Below are 17374 nucleotides of genomic sequence, written 5' to 3' on the forward strand. Positions count from 1 at the left end.
ATTACATTTTTATTCAAAAGGATGACAGTTATTTTTGAATGAGTCGGATTTGCAATCTCTGAGCAAACCTGTGCACTTGTGACTAGAGACCACATCTTAGGAGGCAGCATGGTGTAGTGGCAAGCGAATGGGCTTCCCACTACAAATCCCTAGTTTACAAATCCCAGCTCATCCATTTACTCCTTGTGCAATTTGGGGCATGCTTCTTAATCTCATTCAGCTTTACTTTCTACTCTTTCAACAGGAATTACCAATACCTACTTTTTAGAGCTGTTGTACATATTAGAGATAATATACAATACTTGGCAAACATTTGATAAGTGTGTAGTAAATTGTATTTCTTAGTTTTATATTTAACTACTTTGATTAAAAAAAAACTTTATGACGTTGACAAATCATTCAGTCAGCTTTCTCCTTTAGATCATTCTTTTTTAAAGTGGCATCTTCAAAATCATTCTCCTAGTGGATAAAGGAATCTTTTGTTAACCAAGGGGGCTTGATTTTTTTCTACTTTGAAAATGTGGAATAGAGAGCTGTTCTCTAGGGTAATAAGAGTATCTATATGAACTGCTAATGAACATCACAAAGGTAAAAGCAGACTGCTATCAAACTCATAAGCAGGGACCCCCAGATTTATTTCCCAAAGAAAGAACATTCATGGCAGAAAAATATTGAGTATTTTCTGAATTGACTGGGCATGGGTTGGGGGGAGCGGAGAAGACTCAAAATGCTGATAGCTTATCTCTGTAAATTATAGATCTATTTAGCTATTAAACCTTGTGAGCAAAGGTACCTATCTTTCCACTCTCCTTCAACCAGAGTGAACCCAGAGTAGAATGATGAAAAGAACAGGCTTTTATTTCAGTGTGTTTCCCTATCCTAACTTCCCAGTTCATGCCTAAGCATCCAAAAATGCCAAGTCTCTTCTGTCTTTCCTTCAAGATCTTTCCCCATTGAAACCTCATCTCTGCTATTTCATTAACACAAAAGCACAAAAACTAATAACAGCTTTGTGCTTTATTCCTCCCACTTGTCTGTATTTCAGTAGAAGTCAAAGGCCAACATTTCAATTGAAAACATGAAGCATAATTTGTTAAAAATAAATACATCAGGTTTCTGGAGGAAAGGGTAAAAGATCAGGAAGATGATTAGAATTTTCTGCAAATATTAAGTCATATTGGATCATTGGTGCCCATCTCTTGGGCATTTTAGTTAATACAGGAAAAATGAAAATGTCCATTAGACACACTTTTGGCTTATTCAAAATGAAAATCACATAACTGAGTCCCATGGAAAAGGGGTTTTCTTCAATTTAGATTGCTTATTATATTGACTAAAACAAGAATAAAAATGAGAAAATTGGTACCACTTTTATCCACTAAAATGTTAGTCCCTAAGTGACTTTTAGAGAAATATCTTTAATCTCTCAGACTTCAGAGAGGAATCTTTAATCCCACGTATTTCTAGATATTGTCTCTCTTCATACTTGTCAGAGTTTTGGGAGGTAAGCACTGTTATCACCAACTCATTTTGTAAAAGCTCAGAAAAGGAAAGTAGTTAAGGTTGAATAGGTAGTTATCAGCAGAGCTGAGGCTAGAATTAATTTATCCTATTCAGTGAGCTATTGACTGAGTGCCTGTGGTAAGCCAGGACCCCTACCACTCAATGCTGATGGGCTTTCCTCTTTGGTATTATAGGATTTCTACTCTGCTTGGCATTGGTATGGCATAGGAAAAGAGGCCATGCAACTTTTCACTACACGGATGCCATGAGTTGGCCAAGGAAGGAGAGGACTTTGGCTCCTCCAATTTGCATTTCACCACAAAGTCCAAATACCCCAGCCCATACTGAGCAATCCTCTGGTTACGTTCCCTTGGTTAGACTTCATGTGCCTAAGAGAAAGAAAAAAATCGAAACTCTTCTCTTTGATCTAGAGCTTTTATTTATTTATTTATTCATTCATTCATTCATTCATTCATTCATTCATTTGGAGGTTTTTATTCCACAATCTTTCTTTGAATAGAAAAGTAGTATTTGAAATCAGCAAAACTAAATAAGGAGTTGATAATCAACTGACTGGAGCATATGATCACTTTCTTCCTAAATTTAAGGCCAGTCCTAAATTTAACCATGATTTTAAAAAGTCTTGGTTCTCTGTGGCTCCTGTGTATACCAGAGTCGTATGAAGGAAAGCCAGAGCACCATTTTTTCCACTGGTTCAGCAGTAGTCAATCTTTTATAAAGTATATCAGCCAAATAAATTGATACTACCTCTAGAAAGCCAAGCATTTCTGCATTGACCAGGAAATGAGAAATTGTCTTTCACACCAACGACATCGAATACTCATCTTTCTTGAGATTTTTCTGCTTTGGACTTGAGCAACTAAGCCTCTATAACGTAGAGATACGTATTGAATTTCTGCATAATCTTCTGGGCCTTTTGGCAAAGGACCACCCCTGCCATTTTTATTCTAAGGAATTGCATCCATAGGCCACAATCTGTCCACTATTCAAATCCTAGCCAGATGGACTGTTAGCGGGTCTGCTGTAATTTGGGAACCATTACAGTATTGAAATAAAGTGCCTTAATAATTTTGTTCCTTTTATATTAGCCATTGACTGAGGTTTGGCCCACCATGAAGAGCAATTATGCAGCTTTCTCATTACTATCATTATCCATCTGTAAAGCATCCTGTCAATAAACTACATTCTCTGCTGCTTGGGGTCTTTTTTAACCTAACCTCCTGAATATTGTTCTACTCTGCCTAAGGTAAAAGGAGGTGCAGCAAACAAGCACATACATCAGAAAGACTTACACAGATTAGTGATTAGCACACAGTGGAAGAGACTGTCAAAGACTGGCAAGGGTCTCCTTCCTGTCTTCAGCACTATCTCGCTCTTGGCTCTAAACCCTCCCAACACTGAATATAATCTCTTTGGGGCTTGTAGGTATAGCTATTAATTATAGAACCTGCACTTGCCTTTAGACAGACTTAATCTTCCAGTATTTTTTCCAAAACTGAGAAGGAAGAAAGTTTTGAAGTAGTGAGAACTTTGATTATTTTTCGCTACTTTTTTTGATTCATATCATGTTGTTATGACAATTGTTTCTGCATGAATATAAACAGTATTTGAGTATGCAGTAGCGTTCATACTAACGAAACTCATATTCTTCTTATACTTTGTATAAGTTGTTTTCTTTTAAATCTCAGAAAGAATGATAATTTTAATTTGGTTCGAATGTTAATCTCATTACAAGCTTAGATAATTTATTTATTCAATATATTAAATATGCTTTATCATCATTAAAAAACAACTGTGATAATTCCTTGATGATAGTTCACCATCTTAAAATGTTAGCTACACATTGAATTTTGATTAAGACTTTGGCCACCAAATCTTTAGGTTGTTCCAATTATCCTAAAGTTAGAGCGTTCCTTTGTTTGTCTGTTTTTAAGTTTCCATTAGCAGTGGCTTTCACTGCTAATGTCACTGTTGACATGAAAACCAGTAAAAAAAAAATGACCAGAATGAAAAAATTAAGGATTAAAAATGTAAGTATAATTGTATAACCACATATATTCAAATTCCCATGAAATTCTGAAATTGTTTTGAAGAATATATAAAAATAAATTTAAGAAAAATGAATATTTTTCATATTGTCTCTATAAATTGGTAATTTGCTAATTTCTCCATATTCCAAGATGGTTTGTGATTTTCAGCTCTAGTCTGTGATATGTAAAGGTTATATATGATTAAAGGAAATATCCCTGAAGTCACACAGCATGAAAGGCGGACATCCGGAACAGCCAAGCTGATAAATTTAGCATTTCAGATCCCGGCCAATATGCCAAAACTTTAACAGCAACTCAACCTAGGTTCCCATACTCCAAAATTTCCATTCCACCATTGCCTAAAGCAAATTTTTCTTCACAGAGTGAAGTTACAGTAAGTATCGAAATAGTGTTAGGTCAATGTGTTATTAATGCAAATACACTAATTCTAATAAATTCAAAATGAGGAAATTAAAGATAAGAATTGAACATCCTATCCACGATATAATTTATAATTTAGATATAATATAAATTGTAATAATACTTTAACTGTTACATTCCACTATGTTCTCTCTAGAGAGTCTTTTATTCCAGGCACCTCCAAGTAGCTTACAACAGAGGTTCTCGAATTTTAGCTTGCGTGGGAATCATCGGGATTGTTTGTAATAGCACTGATTGCTGAGATCATCACCAGAGTTTCTGGCTCACTAGTTCTAGGGTGAGGCCAAAGAATTTGCATTTCTAACAAGCTCCCAAGTGATGCCAGTGCTGCTAGTCCAGGGGCTACACTGGAAGAACCACTGGCTTTAAGGACCATCTACTCTGCTAGGATTGGATTTCCATCAATTGGCCATTTTAAAAGCTCTAAAACAAGCAGAGAATTTGTTTTTCCCCAGCTCTATTGAGATATAATTGACATGTAACATTGTGTAAGTTTAAGTTGCACAACAAGTTGATCAATGAGCAAAGAATTTATATAAGAATCTAAGAAAGAGTGTGGATAGGAGATGCTTTGAATATCTTCTAATGTTACTGTTTGTTACTGGAGACTCAGAGATTTTTTCCATAGATGGTACTGTTCTCCTCCTTCAAAGTTAATCACAGCAGCACTTGTGCAACTGCCATCTGGAACCTTGCTCATAGAGGAACATGTCAAAGATCTTTAACGAATTTTAAAATGTTCCACTTATAGACGATCGTAAGCACTTTTTTTATATAAAGGAAGTTATGGGCCTCCTGTCTAATATATTACATTAATCCAAATATGTGAAACTGAGCCAACAATTTTGTGTGATGTGGCATTAAAGTGAAATTAAAAAGTGGAAATAAAATCTATAGTTATATAATCTCTGTAGCTTCAAAAATTAAAAAATAAAATAAAATAAAAAGGTTGGCCACCTGCTGAGTCCCCAAATAGGTTTGGCTATCAGGAAAGGACTAGGAAGTATTCTCCACTATCAGGACAACACATATCAAAAATTCCTATAAAAATAGTAGAATTGATCATAGCTTAGACTAAGCAAAAATTTGTATATTTTGACATAAATTTACAACTTCTGTCTGCCGCTGTCTCCCTGTGAAGATCACTTAACTTCTCAAACTTATGTTTTCTCAGTTCCATAATAAGGGACAATTATGTTGACCTGTCCCACAATTATGTAAGAACACTATTAATGGAAAATGGCCCTTTACAGAACTAAATTTTCTGAAATATAAATAATGGTCAAAGTACTTATTATTTTACCTTTGCATAATGAATTTACCTGAAAATTAATGCTGTAAAACTTGGGTACTGATAGAGCAGTGAAAAAATGAACTCTGTTTTACATACAGAAATGTAGAAATAGTGATGTTTGTGAGGCATTTGCTATTCTAAAAGAAGTATAAATTAAAGTATTAATCTAAACACAGAGAATTTTGCATATTAACATTATTTTTATTGTACTATCTTTCCAATAAGTACTTTATTTTAGAGCAGTAACCACTGACTTTGCCCAAACCTGTCACATTTCCATTGTTCATTCATTTATTCAACAAATACTAATACTAGTGTTCCATTTCAACTGTGGCTGGAACTGTGCCTTGACCCTACATTTTAATAAAAGTTATGTAAGTCCCAGATACAAGCCATTTAAACATAAAAGTAAAAGAAACAAAGAAGACAAATGAAAAGATAGCAGATATGTATGGGATAAGTGATTTAAAAATAAATTAAAAATCATAATATCAAATACACAAGTTCTATGGTTCTTCAAATTGTTGCTTTACTTTGAAACTATATGAAATACATATGTGTAGCTTTATCTTATGTTCACTTGTCAAATTTCATTCATTAATTAATTTATCCATGCATGCAACAGCCATGAAAATAAATTAATTTTTCTATAATCATATTTCAGGCCAGTGCTTACAGCTATAGAACACAGCATGACTCCAAGTGAAACTGGAAACCAAGGTTTCCAAGAGAAATAAAGCCAAACATTTTTCTTTCACAAAAATCTCCAATAAAATTGATTAAATACAATATATATATCAGTTTCATGCTAAATTATTAATGACTGAGGGTAAATCGGAAGCCTTATTCAAGCCAAGTATTTTGGGGAAAAATAAAACATTATTACAGAGGTCTTACTTTAGGAGATTTCATTGTGGCTTTTCCTTTGTGTTTATTTGTTCTTTAAAGACTAAATATGGCTAAGACCTATTTCTTATTATTTCCCCATTATTATCTTTTAAAATACATTTTCAAACGAAATAATCAATTTCGATATGTTTAAATGAGCAATAATGTTTTAGAGTTTATTTATATTATATCATAAAATTTTTAATTTCACAGCAATTTCTCCAACATTATTGAGGGTGTACTGGGGACCAAACACTGTGCGAGGCTCTGGTAATGCAGAAATGAGTAGTCTAGAGCTGTACCTGAAAGTGTTTAGGTTAGTGGTAATCTTTGTTATTAGTATACAGAACTTATTTCAAAATAGACTTGGCTTTTGGGCTTATCAGAGGGATCAGAGCATTTACTAAGTAGTTTTAGACTCTTAGGAAAAAAGACGAATATTTCACAGCAGTAGACAATGGTATCTTATTTTCTGGAACCTCAAATAAGCCATTAGATTAATCTTCTTCTTTAATGAGCTTACTACATTAAATTTTAATGTTTACAATTTGAGGCAATGAATAACAAAAACTTCATCTCTGGAATGAAAACTGATTAGGTCTGTTTTCTCCAAAGATGCCTCAACTTTAATTGTTTTAACCCTGAAGATAACATTTCTTTTCCCACTAGAGCAAACCTACATGAAGTAGCACAGAATTCTGCCCTCATGAAATCGGTTTCTATTTAATGAAGTGCTTCTGTTGTTCATGTTTCTCTTTTACCATAGCTACGGGTCACAGTTTTGTCTCAGAAGCTTACCTGCAGAGCTATTCCTAGACAATATGTTGAAGTGGGCAAAGTTTGTTTTAGATGCTCTCTTTTGAGAACCATTGTCATTTTCCGAAAATGTCTACCTACTTCAGTTGTTTGCCATCTTTAATCAGAGGTTCTAAAAAATTATTAAAAAACATTAATAATTACAAAAGTAAATAAGTGTAAAATAAATTTAAGTAATTAAATTTTTTTAAATGATAGTTTTATAAGTTTATAGCATTTATAGTTTGGAAGTGATTAAAGTTTAAAAATATATGAAGATTTTAGGAATATCCTGTACATAGATAGAAAATATTCAGATATAAAATTTAAATGTAAATGTAAACTTTTTGATGAACAGTATATAATACATATTAACTTATAGACATATATCATACATGTAAATTTCTTTAAACATGTATTTATATGAATATTTATTTTAGTATATATAAATATATGTAAATACTACATAACTATAAATATTTTATACATATATATATCCTCTGAAATTCACTCATTTACCAAGCTGCCTATTTGACAGACAGAGAAGGAAGAAATGTTACTGAGTAAATCTGAAGTTCTATATACTTTGTTTACAATCATTCCTTATAAAGTAAAACACATTTCATAATACAAATCTAAATTTGGGAGGAAGAGAGCAGTCATGAAAAAGATAGAGTTTGCCTCAAAACTATTTAATTCTGATCCATAGTTTTATGCTCTTTGGAACAATTTAGTTTATCTTGTTTCAAAAGATAGCTAACCTAATGCCATGTATTCTGGGGCTGGAATGACCCAAAGCCAGAATTTTGGTATCTTATATTCGTTCCTTTTTTCAGAAATTTATTAAAATCATTAGGAATTATGCTGTTAAATAAACTTTTAAGACATAAATAATTATAAGAACTAACATCATATATTATATCTGTTGACAAACACATGTAAATTTTGTTTCTTTTTGCAATAATTTGCAGTTTAAACTGTATGGTCTGCCTGAATGGAAAAAATTTCATAAGTTATCATTTTACACCATGTCATATTCTATAGAATATTTTGAAAGTCTTATTAATATTCTTTATGACTATAGTTAAATAAATAATCCATATACAAATCTCAGTGATTCAAATTTTTCATCATAAATTATAATCTATTTTCTCTACCTTGTCTCTCAATCAAAATTGGTAATATTTTACCTTTTTTCCCTTCTTTACTCTGTTTTATAGAGGGTATTAACCATTTATCTCTAAAGGACATTAGCAATATAATGAATTGATATAAACAAAATAAAAAATGCCAAAGGAGGGAGTATCTCTACCAGGCTTTGCTACTGTTTAGCAGTGTCACCTTGGGGAAAATCACTTCATCACTTAGAGTTCCAGGTTCCTTACCCAAACAAACAAAAATTCGTGTAGTTAGCATCCAATTGGATTCATATGGTTGGATGCTAAAGCCTCTTTTTTTTTATTTTACTGCCAATGAATCTTTCTGGAATAGAAGTTTCTCATTTTTATATTGACTCCTCATCAGAATAGCTCATAGATAAATATCCATTGATTCTAATCACATTTCATCTGCCCTTGTTTATCCCCTGTGTCTAGAAATATCAATGGAAGCAAAAGGGTGAATTCCAAATTTTCTCACCTATTCCACTAGGATTACACACTGATTCCCTCCCCCCCACACACACAATAATTATTTTCCAAAGAGCACTCAGTCACTTTAAAATCCACTTAATATGAAACAAGGCTCTAAACGACATAAGGAATCTTAGTCAAAAGAAAATATTTGAAGCCATTATTGAAATATTCTATAGCCAAAGAAATAACCAAAGAAATAATCAGTGAATAGAATACTCATTCTGCACTGCATGTAGAAAAGTGTTTAAGAACACATGTAATAAAGATGTTTCTAAGAACCTTAGAAAGGAGAGAGAGAGAGAGAGAGAGAAAAGAAGAGGAGAGGAGAGAGGAGAGAGGAGAGGAAGGGAGGGAGGGAGGAGGGAAGGGAAGGAAGGAAGGAAAAGGAAGGAAGGAAGGAAGGAAGGAAGGAAGAAGGAAGGAAGGAAGGAAGGAAGGAAGGAAGCGAAGGAAGGAAGGAAGGAAGGGAGGGAGGGAGGATGGATCGACTATTGTCAATCTAATTCTGAACTGGCCATTAAACTTTTGAATTGACAAAGTCAATGACTTAAATCCCTAGACTAAATCTCCAACTTTGATTTCAGTGACTGTACTGCACTGCAGTTCTGATATCCAGAAGGGATAGATTGCCATCTGGCAAAGTCGACCCAAATTGAATTCCTGGCTCCTGGCTCCTTTTGATTTGTGTTTAGCATATACATTATGACCTGTTCTATGTCATCTTCTGCTCTCGACCTTAATTTGAAAGGCTCTCTGCTTTCAATGGGTAGTTATTTCATGTTATTAGTCTGAACATACTTCTGAGAAATCTAAACAGCTTGGAAGTCCCGAGTAGCCTAGCAACTTCTCTTATACTAAGTCTTGATTTGTAAAAAATTCAAATAATTGGAAAAAGTACAGCAGGGAGTCAGCTGAAAGGTCATCTTTTTCAACATCTCTTGAATTGGACAAATGGGAAGATAGGAATGTGTAGAATGGGGGAAAGATAGGACTATTTAAGTGATTTCTAAATGATTATTATTACAAAAATATATATATCATTTTCAATTTAACTGAGGCCAGGAAAAGAAAACAAATTTTAGCCTCAAAGATTTGAGATTATTATTCCACCACAGTACTTTCCCAGTGGTAATTATAACTGACATTTACGAAACGCTTTCTATGTGCTCGGGCACTTCTCTGAGTATATCACACGAATTAATTCCTTTAATTCTCTAAACAAGCCTAGAAAGTAAACATTTGTATTGGCTTTTTATTTCTAAAGATAAGAGATTGACACTTACAGAAGTGACATGACTCACCCTAAAAATTTCAATTTCATAGTAGAAACCAATAGGGACACGAAATTCACTTTAAATAACTTTATTATGAATGTCTTTGAAATTAATTTTCTGAAAAATGTTGTAGGTCTCATTATCTACTTAGGGACAAGGGTTAAAGATACGGATATTTATTAAAAATATGCACACACATACACATTATTTTCATTTTTATTAATTTTGTTTCCAAGTCTAATATTTTGATAATTTTGTGAAATCAACTGCATATATAAACTCCTTGTGAGAGAACACAATCAGTAAGTTTATATAACAACTAGAATTAAATTTGCTTACTTAGTACTAGAAAACATTTCCTCCTCAAGCAGGAATAAAATTAATAAATATATAAGATAGAAGATTATAATTTGATTATAACTTGGAAGAGAAAATTATAAATAAATGTGCCAAAAAAAGGAAAAAATATTGGAGGTGGTTGTGCTGGGGTGGTGGGACTCTAGCCAGCTTTCTTCTTTATTTTATTTAATGAATGGTTGTCACCTCTATGATGAAAAATATTTAAGTATGGAAATTGGAAATATAATTATAGAGTGCTATAATCTGACAGTCTTACAGAGTTATAAATATATTATCTAGAATAAATCTCTATAAAATATGGGCATCCATTATAGAAATTTCTAGGCAGTAATAACATTTGTTAGATTTGGGATCTTAGAAACTTATTACTGTAAAAGGAACCTTACTTCATTACCAAAGTATTAGATTTTAAAATTACGTATTAAATTTTTAATATCTACTTATTGGAAACTTCTTTATATTGACCTAAATTTTACTATTATGGTTTAGACTTAAAAATATAGGAGCAATATCTATGTATAAAAAAGCAATCAAAGGGAATGTTTTGCTCATTTACTGGTAATTTTGAAGTGCTATTTTATTCAAGGCACTCTACTAAGCACTAATTGAGGCTTACCAAGACTAATAGAATACGAGTCCTGTCCTCAAAGAGCTCCCAGTCTAGTTGAAGACATGAGACATATATCCAAATAAAAGTTGGGGAAAAATTGAAGAAATCAGAGGAATAGGACTGATTCATTGGTTCATTCCGCTAAACTATTGAATACCTAGTATACAATGGAAATACAGCAGTCAGCAGGATACAGTCTCTGCCCTAGATAACATCGCAGTCCAGTAAAGGGGCTGGATAATAAATCTAGTGATTATGAGACAAATGTATTCATTTTCCATCCTTTTATCTCTAGTTCATTTTTAAAGTTTTCACTAAGCACCCTCCTTGCAGCTACCAATTAAAAAAAAAAAAGCAAGGAGTATAAAAGCATGACAAAATTAAGTTCTTATGGATAGGAATTTAGTACATATGTAGAATGAACTAGGCAACTGTTTATATTTGAAACTATGGGAGAGAAAGTTTAAAGTAGTTCTTCTAGGTTTTAAGTGGTGAGAAAGGAAATAAATTAGAAACCTAATTAAGCCAGAGACATATTCATGGATGAATATCTAACAAATAACTTTTAAATTACTATGTTCTATTATATTTCAAAGAGATCAGTATTATGAAACATTTTAGTAATGCTAATTTAAAATATTAATATTATTAATGTAGTAGCAGAGTCATCTCAATTTTCTTAACCCATTTTACACAAACCAATTTAAAAGCAGGAAGTAATAAGCTAATTAAAAATAAGTTGATTATGCTCCATCCTTTGGTTTTCGCTTCCAAAAAGTTTGCAAGTGGCATAAGAAAACATACTTTTTACAAATTTTGTTGATATTTACTTAAACTCGGGTCCTTTTCCTGAATCATTTGCATTTTCATAACCACATGAGAAGAACTGTACAAAACAAAATAGGATGATGGAATTAAAAGAAGCCTTGACTACGGAGAGTGTGCTGGGCTTTTCCTGGCTATGCCTTAAATAAGCTTTGTGATGTTGTGCTAACTACTCAACCTCTTTGTGGTTCAGTTTACTCAGCTTCGAAATGGGAATATCTGAAGGAAATTATGAAGAGAATCCTTCAGCTTTATAATATTTCACTTTCGTAAGGTAAAGCCTTGACTCCTAAAAATTAACTTGAATAGAGCGAACCTCTCTCTCTTTCCCTGCCCCTCCCCCTCCTCATCTTTCTATCTTTCTGTCTCTATTGCTCTTTTTCTCTCTCTGCCTCTCCATGTAATATGTGCATGCACACATATATATTATATATAAATACATACACATATATATTATGTATAAAATAAATATATATCAAAAAACAAAGTCATAACTAGGTATTTGAGATTTATTTCTGATGCATATTTCATTTTCTCACTTCTTGTAATGCTCGGCATATCTCTTCAAAGAATATTGAAGTCACACTTTCACTTCTGGTGTCAATTTTGAAATACTTTAAGTAAATGCTACAATCTTTAGTTAATATCTCCAAAGTTTTGAAAATTCACCAAAGTGCACATACTTAGTTGTACTATTTCTCGAGGCCTCTGGGTATATAGATGTCAATTTAATGATTAGTAGTCAACCTTGACTATTTTTAATAACTCTGGGCTTGATGAGAAATCTGTTTTGGAATTGTTAGGAGCACAGTTTGAAAAGTTTCTGATGAATTTCCAGGATGACTTAAAGTGTATCAACCCAGAAAACTGTGCTTCTGTTTGAATGGACAGACTGTGAAATTTTCTGTTTGAAAAATCATTAACATTTTATCAATATTGTAGGTCTTGAAATTAAAATAACAGCAGGCGATTATAGATATCTGTGCTAGCTCAGGGAATACTGTGTGTGTGTGTGTGTGTGTGTGTGTGTGTGTGTGTTGATAGCGTAACACAACCTCCAGTTCTGAGAACCCTTGAAGGACCCAGAGGACCAAAAACTGAAGGACATAGAGAAATGCTCTATATCCACACATTATTAACAGCAAATAGTCATGGAAAACCCAATTCAATGAAAAATGATAAATCTCATCTAGAAAAGAGAAATTATTTCAAACATTTTACAAAGCCATACATGAATAGCAGCATTGAGAGATTTAATGTTATTTTCTCTTTACTTTGCTAGATTTACCACCTGGAAAATTGGATCCTCAATTTTTAAGCTGATGAGTTATCTGGCTTCCTCCCTGATATGAGTGACATGCTTTACACTACTTAAAAAAAATTCCCTGCTCAGACACACACATACATACAGTGTTTCATTACTATACTTATACTTGGGATATTATCTTGGAATTGTTAAAAATAAATACAAAACTGTCAAGGGAAGAGACTCAGAATTCACTGAAAATGATAAACTCTAGAAATGTATTCACAGCTCTCTGATTACTCCAAGCTGATAGTATAAAGTCAGGGTCTAGTTACATAACAAAAAATTTAGCAATCAGACTATTAAAATTTTGATAAAGAGAAACTAGGGCAGGTTTGAGGTGATAATATAATACAGTGTGTAACAGATATGGAGATATCCATGAATCTTAATTTCTGTGGTTCGACACAGTTCTAAATGGGAAAATATCCCCAACAATGAATTTATGTGGATACAAAAAGAATGGGTTGGGAAAAGTCTAGGACGAAAAATAAAAGCAAACATACAGCCCTCTAATTTTAACTTAGCAGCAGGTTCTGCCTCAACTTTCAAATTAGGGGATTTACTTTTTTGGCACCTTAGCTTTTATGATTAGATTAAAATTTTTTTGAGAAATGTGAATGTGCATACTTTGGTATATGGCCTATTCCTTTTTATCTATGAAAATAAAGTTCCTCTCACTTACCAGTAGGATCTAAACAGTCTATTTCTCATCTCCAGAGGAGATGGTCAGTTGCTGCTGTACCAGACGTATTTTCTCACTAGGTGCTCGTGTGTCCTTTGGCAGCTGGGTAGCTGGACAGACTTATGGCTTCCTGGTACTACGCAAAGTTACCTGGCCCACCCAGACCAGTCGTAACTTTAGCCTAATTGGCAACAAATCAGGCAATCAATTGGAACTTTGAGGTACTAGAACTTAAGAAGTTCTACAGATACTTACTAAATTAGAGTTAATGTGGCAAATTATTGGGCTTCTTGAATAGCTTTACATCTACTAGGTCAAGTGTCCTGACCTATCACTGGCTGTGAAAAAAAAGAGAAAGAAAATATGCCCACTACACAGGGGGCCAACTGGAAAACACCAAATGTTTCATAGCTGTGGTCCCTTACTGCAGAAAACCACAGGACCTTTCTCAAATTGCATGTGTTCACTGTTAATGGGCTCCAACACCATTTTTAAGTGGCCACATAAAAAGTATAAACATAAAACATACTTAACGGTTTGACCTTTGCTGACTTAAGTTCCATAGGCCTCAGAGTTTATACTGAGCTCACCAAAACTTGGCCACTATGTAAAGTAGAAAGTGCACCATGAACCACTTAAAAAATAAAGAAAAGAAAATCGGGCATTTTCTGTGGAAGAAAGCTTATATTTCTTGTCAGAGTATTTGTAGCCACAGTCAGCCCTCCCTTTGATAAATAAATTTTTGTACGATTAGCTTTTTTTATTTTTTAGCTATAGGTGGAAATATTTTGAATCAAGTAACATATTCTATTTAGTGATTAAATTACGGTATCAGTGACATGTAAGAAAAGTATCTGGGTAAATGCCACCCATGTTGTTTACACGTTTCATTTAAATAGAGTAAAAATCAACTAATTAAACTAAGTTCCTATATACATCTATATTCTCACTGACCCATTAGTTTGAATAACATTATTATTTTTTCTTTGTGAACCCTCTTTGGCAATTTTGGATCAGGGTTTATTTTCATTTCATATTCTATCTCCATTTTTTGCATATTCAATAATTTCTGCTTGAGAAATTGAAGGTAATATTTGTAACCCTGATATGTTTCAACAAATGAGAAAGTTATTTCATCTTCAGCAATAACAGCAATTTATTCTATTTTTATAAACATATTTTAGAGGTTGTTTGTATATGAAGACCAGACTATATAGTAACAGAATAAAATTTGAAAATTACTTTCTAAGTATATTAATAATAATATATATTATGATCAAGTATTAATTGAATGCTTTCTGTGTTCCAGAGACTGTTAAACATTCTATGTGTATTTATCTAACCTCTCAACTGCTCTATAAGGACTATCATTTACCTCATCATACAAATGAGAAACTGAGTGGTTAAGTAACTTTCCGAGGGTCACACAGCTAAAAAATTAAGGAGCTGGGATATGAATTCAGAAAGTCTAATTCTAAAATCATTACTCTATAAAATAATTTTATTTAAAATTATTATATTGATAATATGTATCTGTTTTCATTTAGGCTAACTTATGTTAAGCAAATCAGATAATTATGCTAATATAAAGAATTCTAGATAATATCTCAACCAAATTTATGAAACTCAAAATCACAAAACATAAACAGAGGGAAAGATTGGTAGGTATGGGAGAAGACTGAAACCCGTGAAGTCTATAATTTTAAAAAGGTCTTCATATAAGATTCGAAATCAAACAAGAGATTAGATATAGAAGTTAATGAATATAATTTACTATTTACTTAGTATGATTTAAGCTTTATATTATAAAATTAACATACTCATTATGTAAAAGTTAAATCATACAAACATTTACATAAAAATAAATATATTTTTTCTCTTAATTCCACACTCAACTTCCCAAAAGAACCCACCGTAAACAATTTATTTTGTATCCTTCTGGATACTTTTTGGTAAATGCAAATTTGTGTTTATTAGAAGCAAATGGAATCGAACTGTAAATATCGTCATATAGATTTTTTTAACTTAGTGCATTTTTAATGGCTTTCTATATTATCTTATAGAGATTGATCTTATTCTTTTTAATAATGTTCTATTTTATTGATAAAAAAAAAACTATTCTAGATTGCATCCAAATTTTTCCTGTTTAAAAAACTGCTACAACAAATATCCTGATATGCTCTACACATACTAGGATATTTCTAGTACAAATTTCTAGAAGTAGCTAGATTAATTTTTTACATTTATTACCTTTCAAAAACATTGTAAACCCTACACTCTCACCACCAAAAATGCAAAAGTGCATTCCTCTTAACGCAAATACCAATGCTGGAAAATAAGACATTTTAGTCTTTACTGAACTAATAGATGAGAGTTCCCGTGTTAATTTGCACTTATTTAATTAAACGGAGTTAATTAATTATTAATGAAGATAAGTATTTCTTTAATTGTGAGTGGAGTTTTCTCATATTTGAATTGGTCATTTGTGTGCTCACATCAGCAGTACATATGCTAAAATTGAATCGATCATTTATTTTATTTTCTTTTGTCCATTTTTATTGTTTTTCATTTTATTAATTTTTTCTTTGTTTTTATGAGGATTTTAAAAATAGTCACATGTATTGTGACTATTTTTCTAGTTCCTGATTTATGTTTTGCTGTGTGTGAGTATATATATATATGTGGAATTGTAAAGAAATTTAAAATTTCTAATATACACATGTATATGTAACATGTGTATATATATGTGTGTGTATATATGTATATATATGTGTGTGTGTGTGTGTGTGTGTGTATACAAACACAATTTATATGTATGGTGTATATATATGTATGCGTGTGTGTGTGTGTATGTATGTATATGTATACACACACACACACACACACACACACACACACATATATACACCATACATATAAAATGTGCACACTAAACCAAAAAGAAAATGGCCTTTGAGTAGAAAGATTTAGGTTCTAGTCCTTTTTTAAGCACTTATAAATTGGGAAATAATGGCAAAGTCCTAGAGCTCCTATGTCTAGGAGCTCCTATGGCTAGCCTTTTATGCATATAGTAAAACCTGGGCAAGTTCCACTTATCTAAGCCTCATTTCCTTATCTGTAAAATGAATATATTTGCATTTGCAATCTCCATTAAGGGTTGTTGTAATGTACGATTGAGATCATGTATATTGAAATCAATTGTAAAATATAATGTAGCATCAGATTTGAAGATTCAAAACAATGCTAATCTTTGTATGACTCCTGCTCTTACTTTTTCAGTCTCTGTTGGTCCTGATATGTAAGGAGATTGATATTGACACAAACAAACGTGCTAATTATTCTGAAGAAGCATTGCATCTTTAAAATAAAAATTTCATCATAATATATAATAACAAGGAAGGTTTCTATCTCTTTCCTTGAACTATCAGTTAGCCAACAGTTTATTCTTATTATGTTGAAGATGGGTATAACTCCCTAAAATAGGTCCTATTTTGTCTTGGCCACAACTGGAACCTACGAACTTTTTAATTAGACCAGTATCATCGCAGAACCAAATAACCCAGTCAGCAAACAGAGTGGAGCAGATTAGATGTATAGGATGTCAATACCATTTCCCTATTTTCAAGGCAAATGAAATCTCACATGACTTAGTTTTAATGACTAAGACTAGAAGCTGGCCCTGTGGGTAGAGGTCATGTGCAATTTGAT

General features: G+C 32.4%; 1 non-coding gene across 1 annotated transcript; it reads right to left on the reverse strand.

The window, feature by feature from the left end:
* Positions 1-16434: 16434 nt before the first annotated feature.
* LOC120615318 (small nucleolar RNA SNORA23) lies at positions 16435-16591 on the reverse strand. Its single transcript, XR_005656232.1, has one exon. It is a non-coding gene; the product is annotated as a small nucleolar RNA SNORA23 (small nucleolar RNA).
* Between the last annotated feature and the right edge of the window lie 783 nt (positions 16592-17374).

Source organism: Pteropus medius, unplaced genomic scaffold (genome assembly GCF_902729225.1).
Source record: "Pteropus medius unplaced genomic scaffold, Ma_sr-lr_union100, whole genome shotgun sequence".
NCBI classification, from domain to species: domain Eukaryota; kingdom Metazoa; phylum Chordata; class Mammalia; order Chiroptera; family Pteropodidae; genus Pteropus; species Pteropus medius.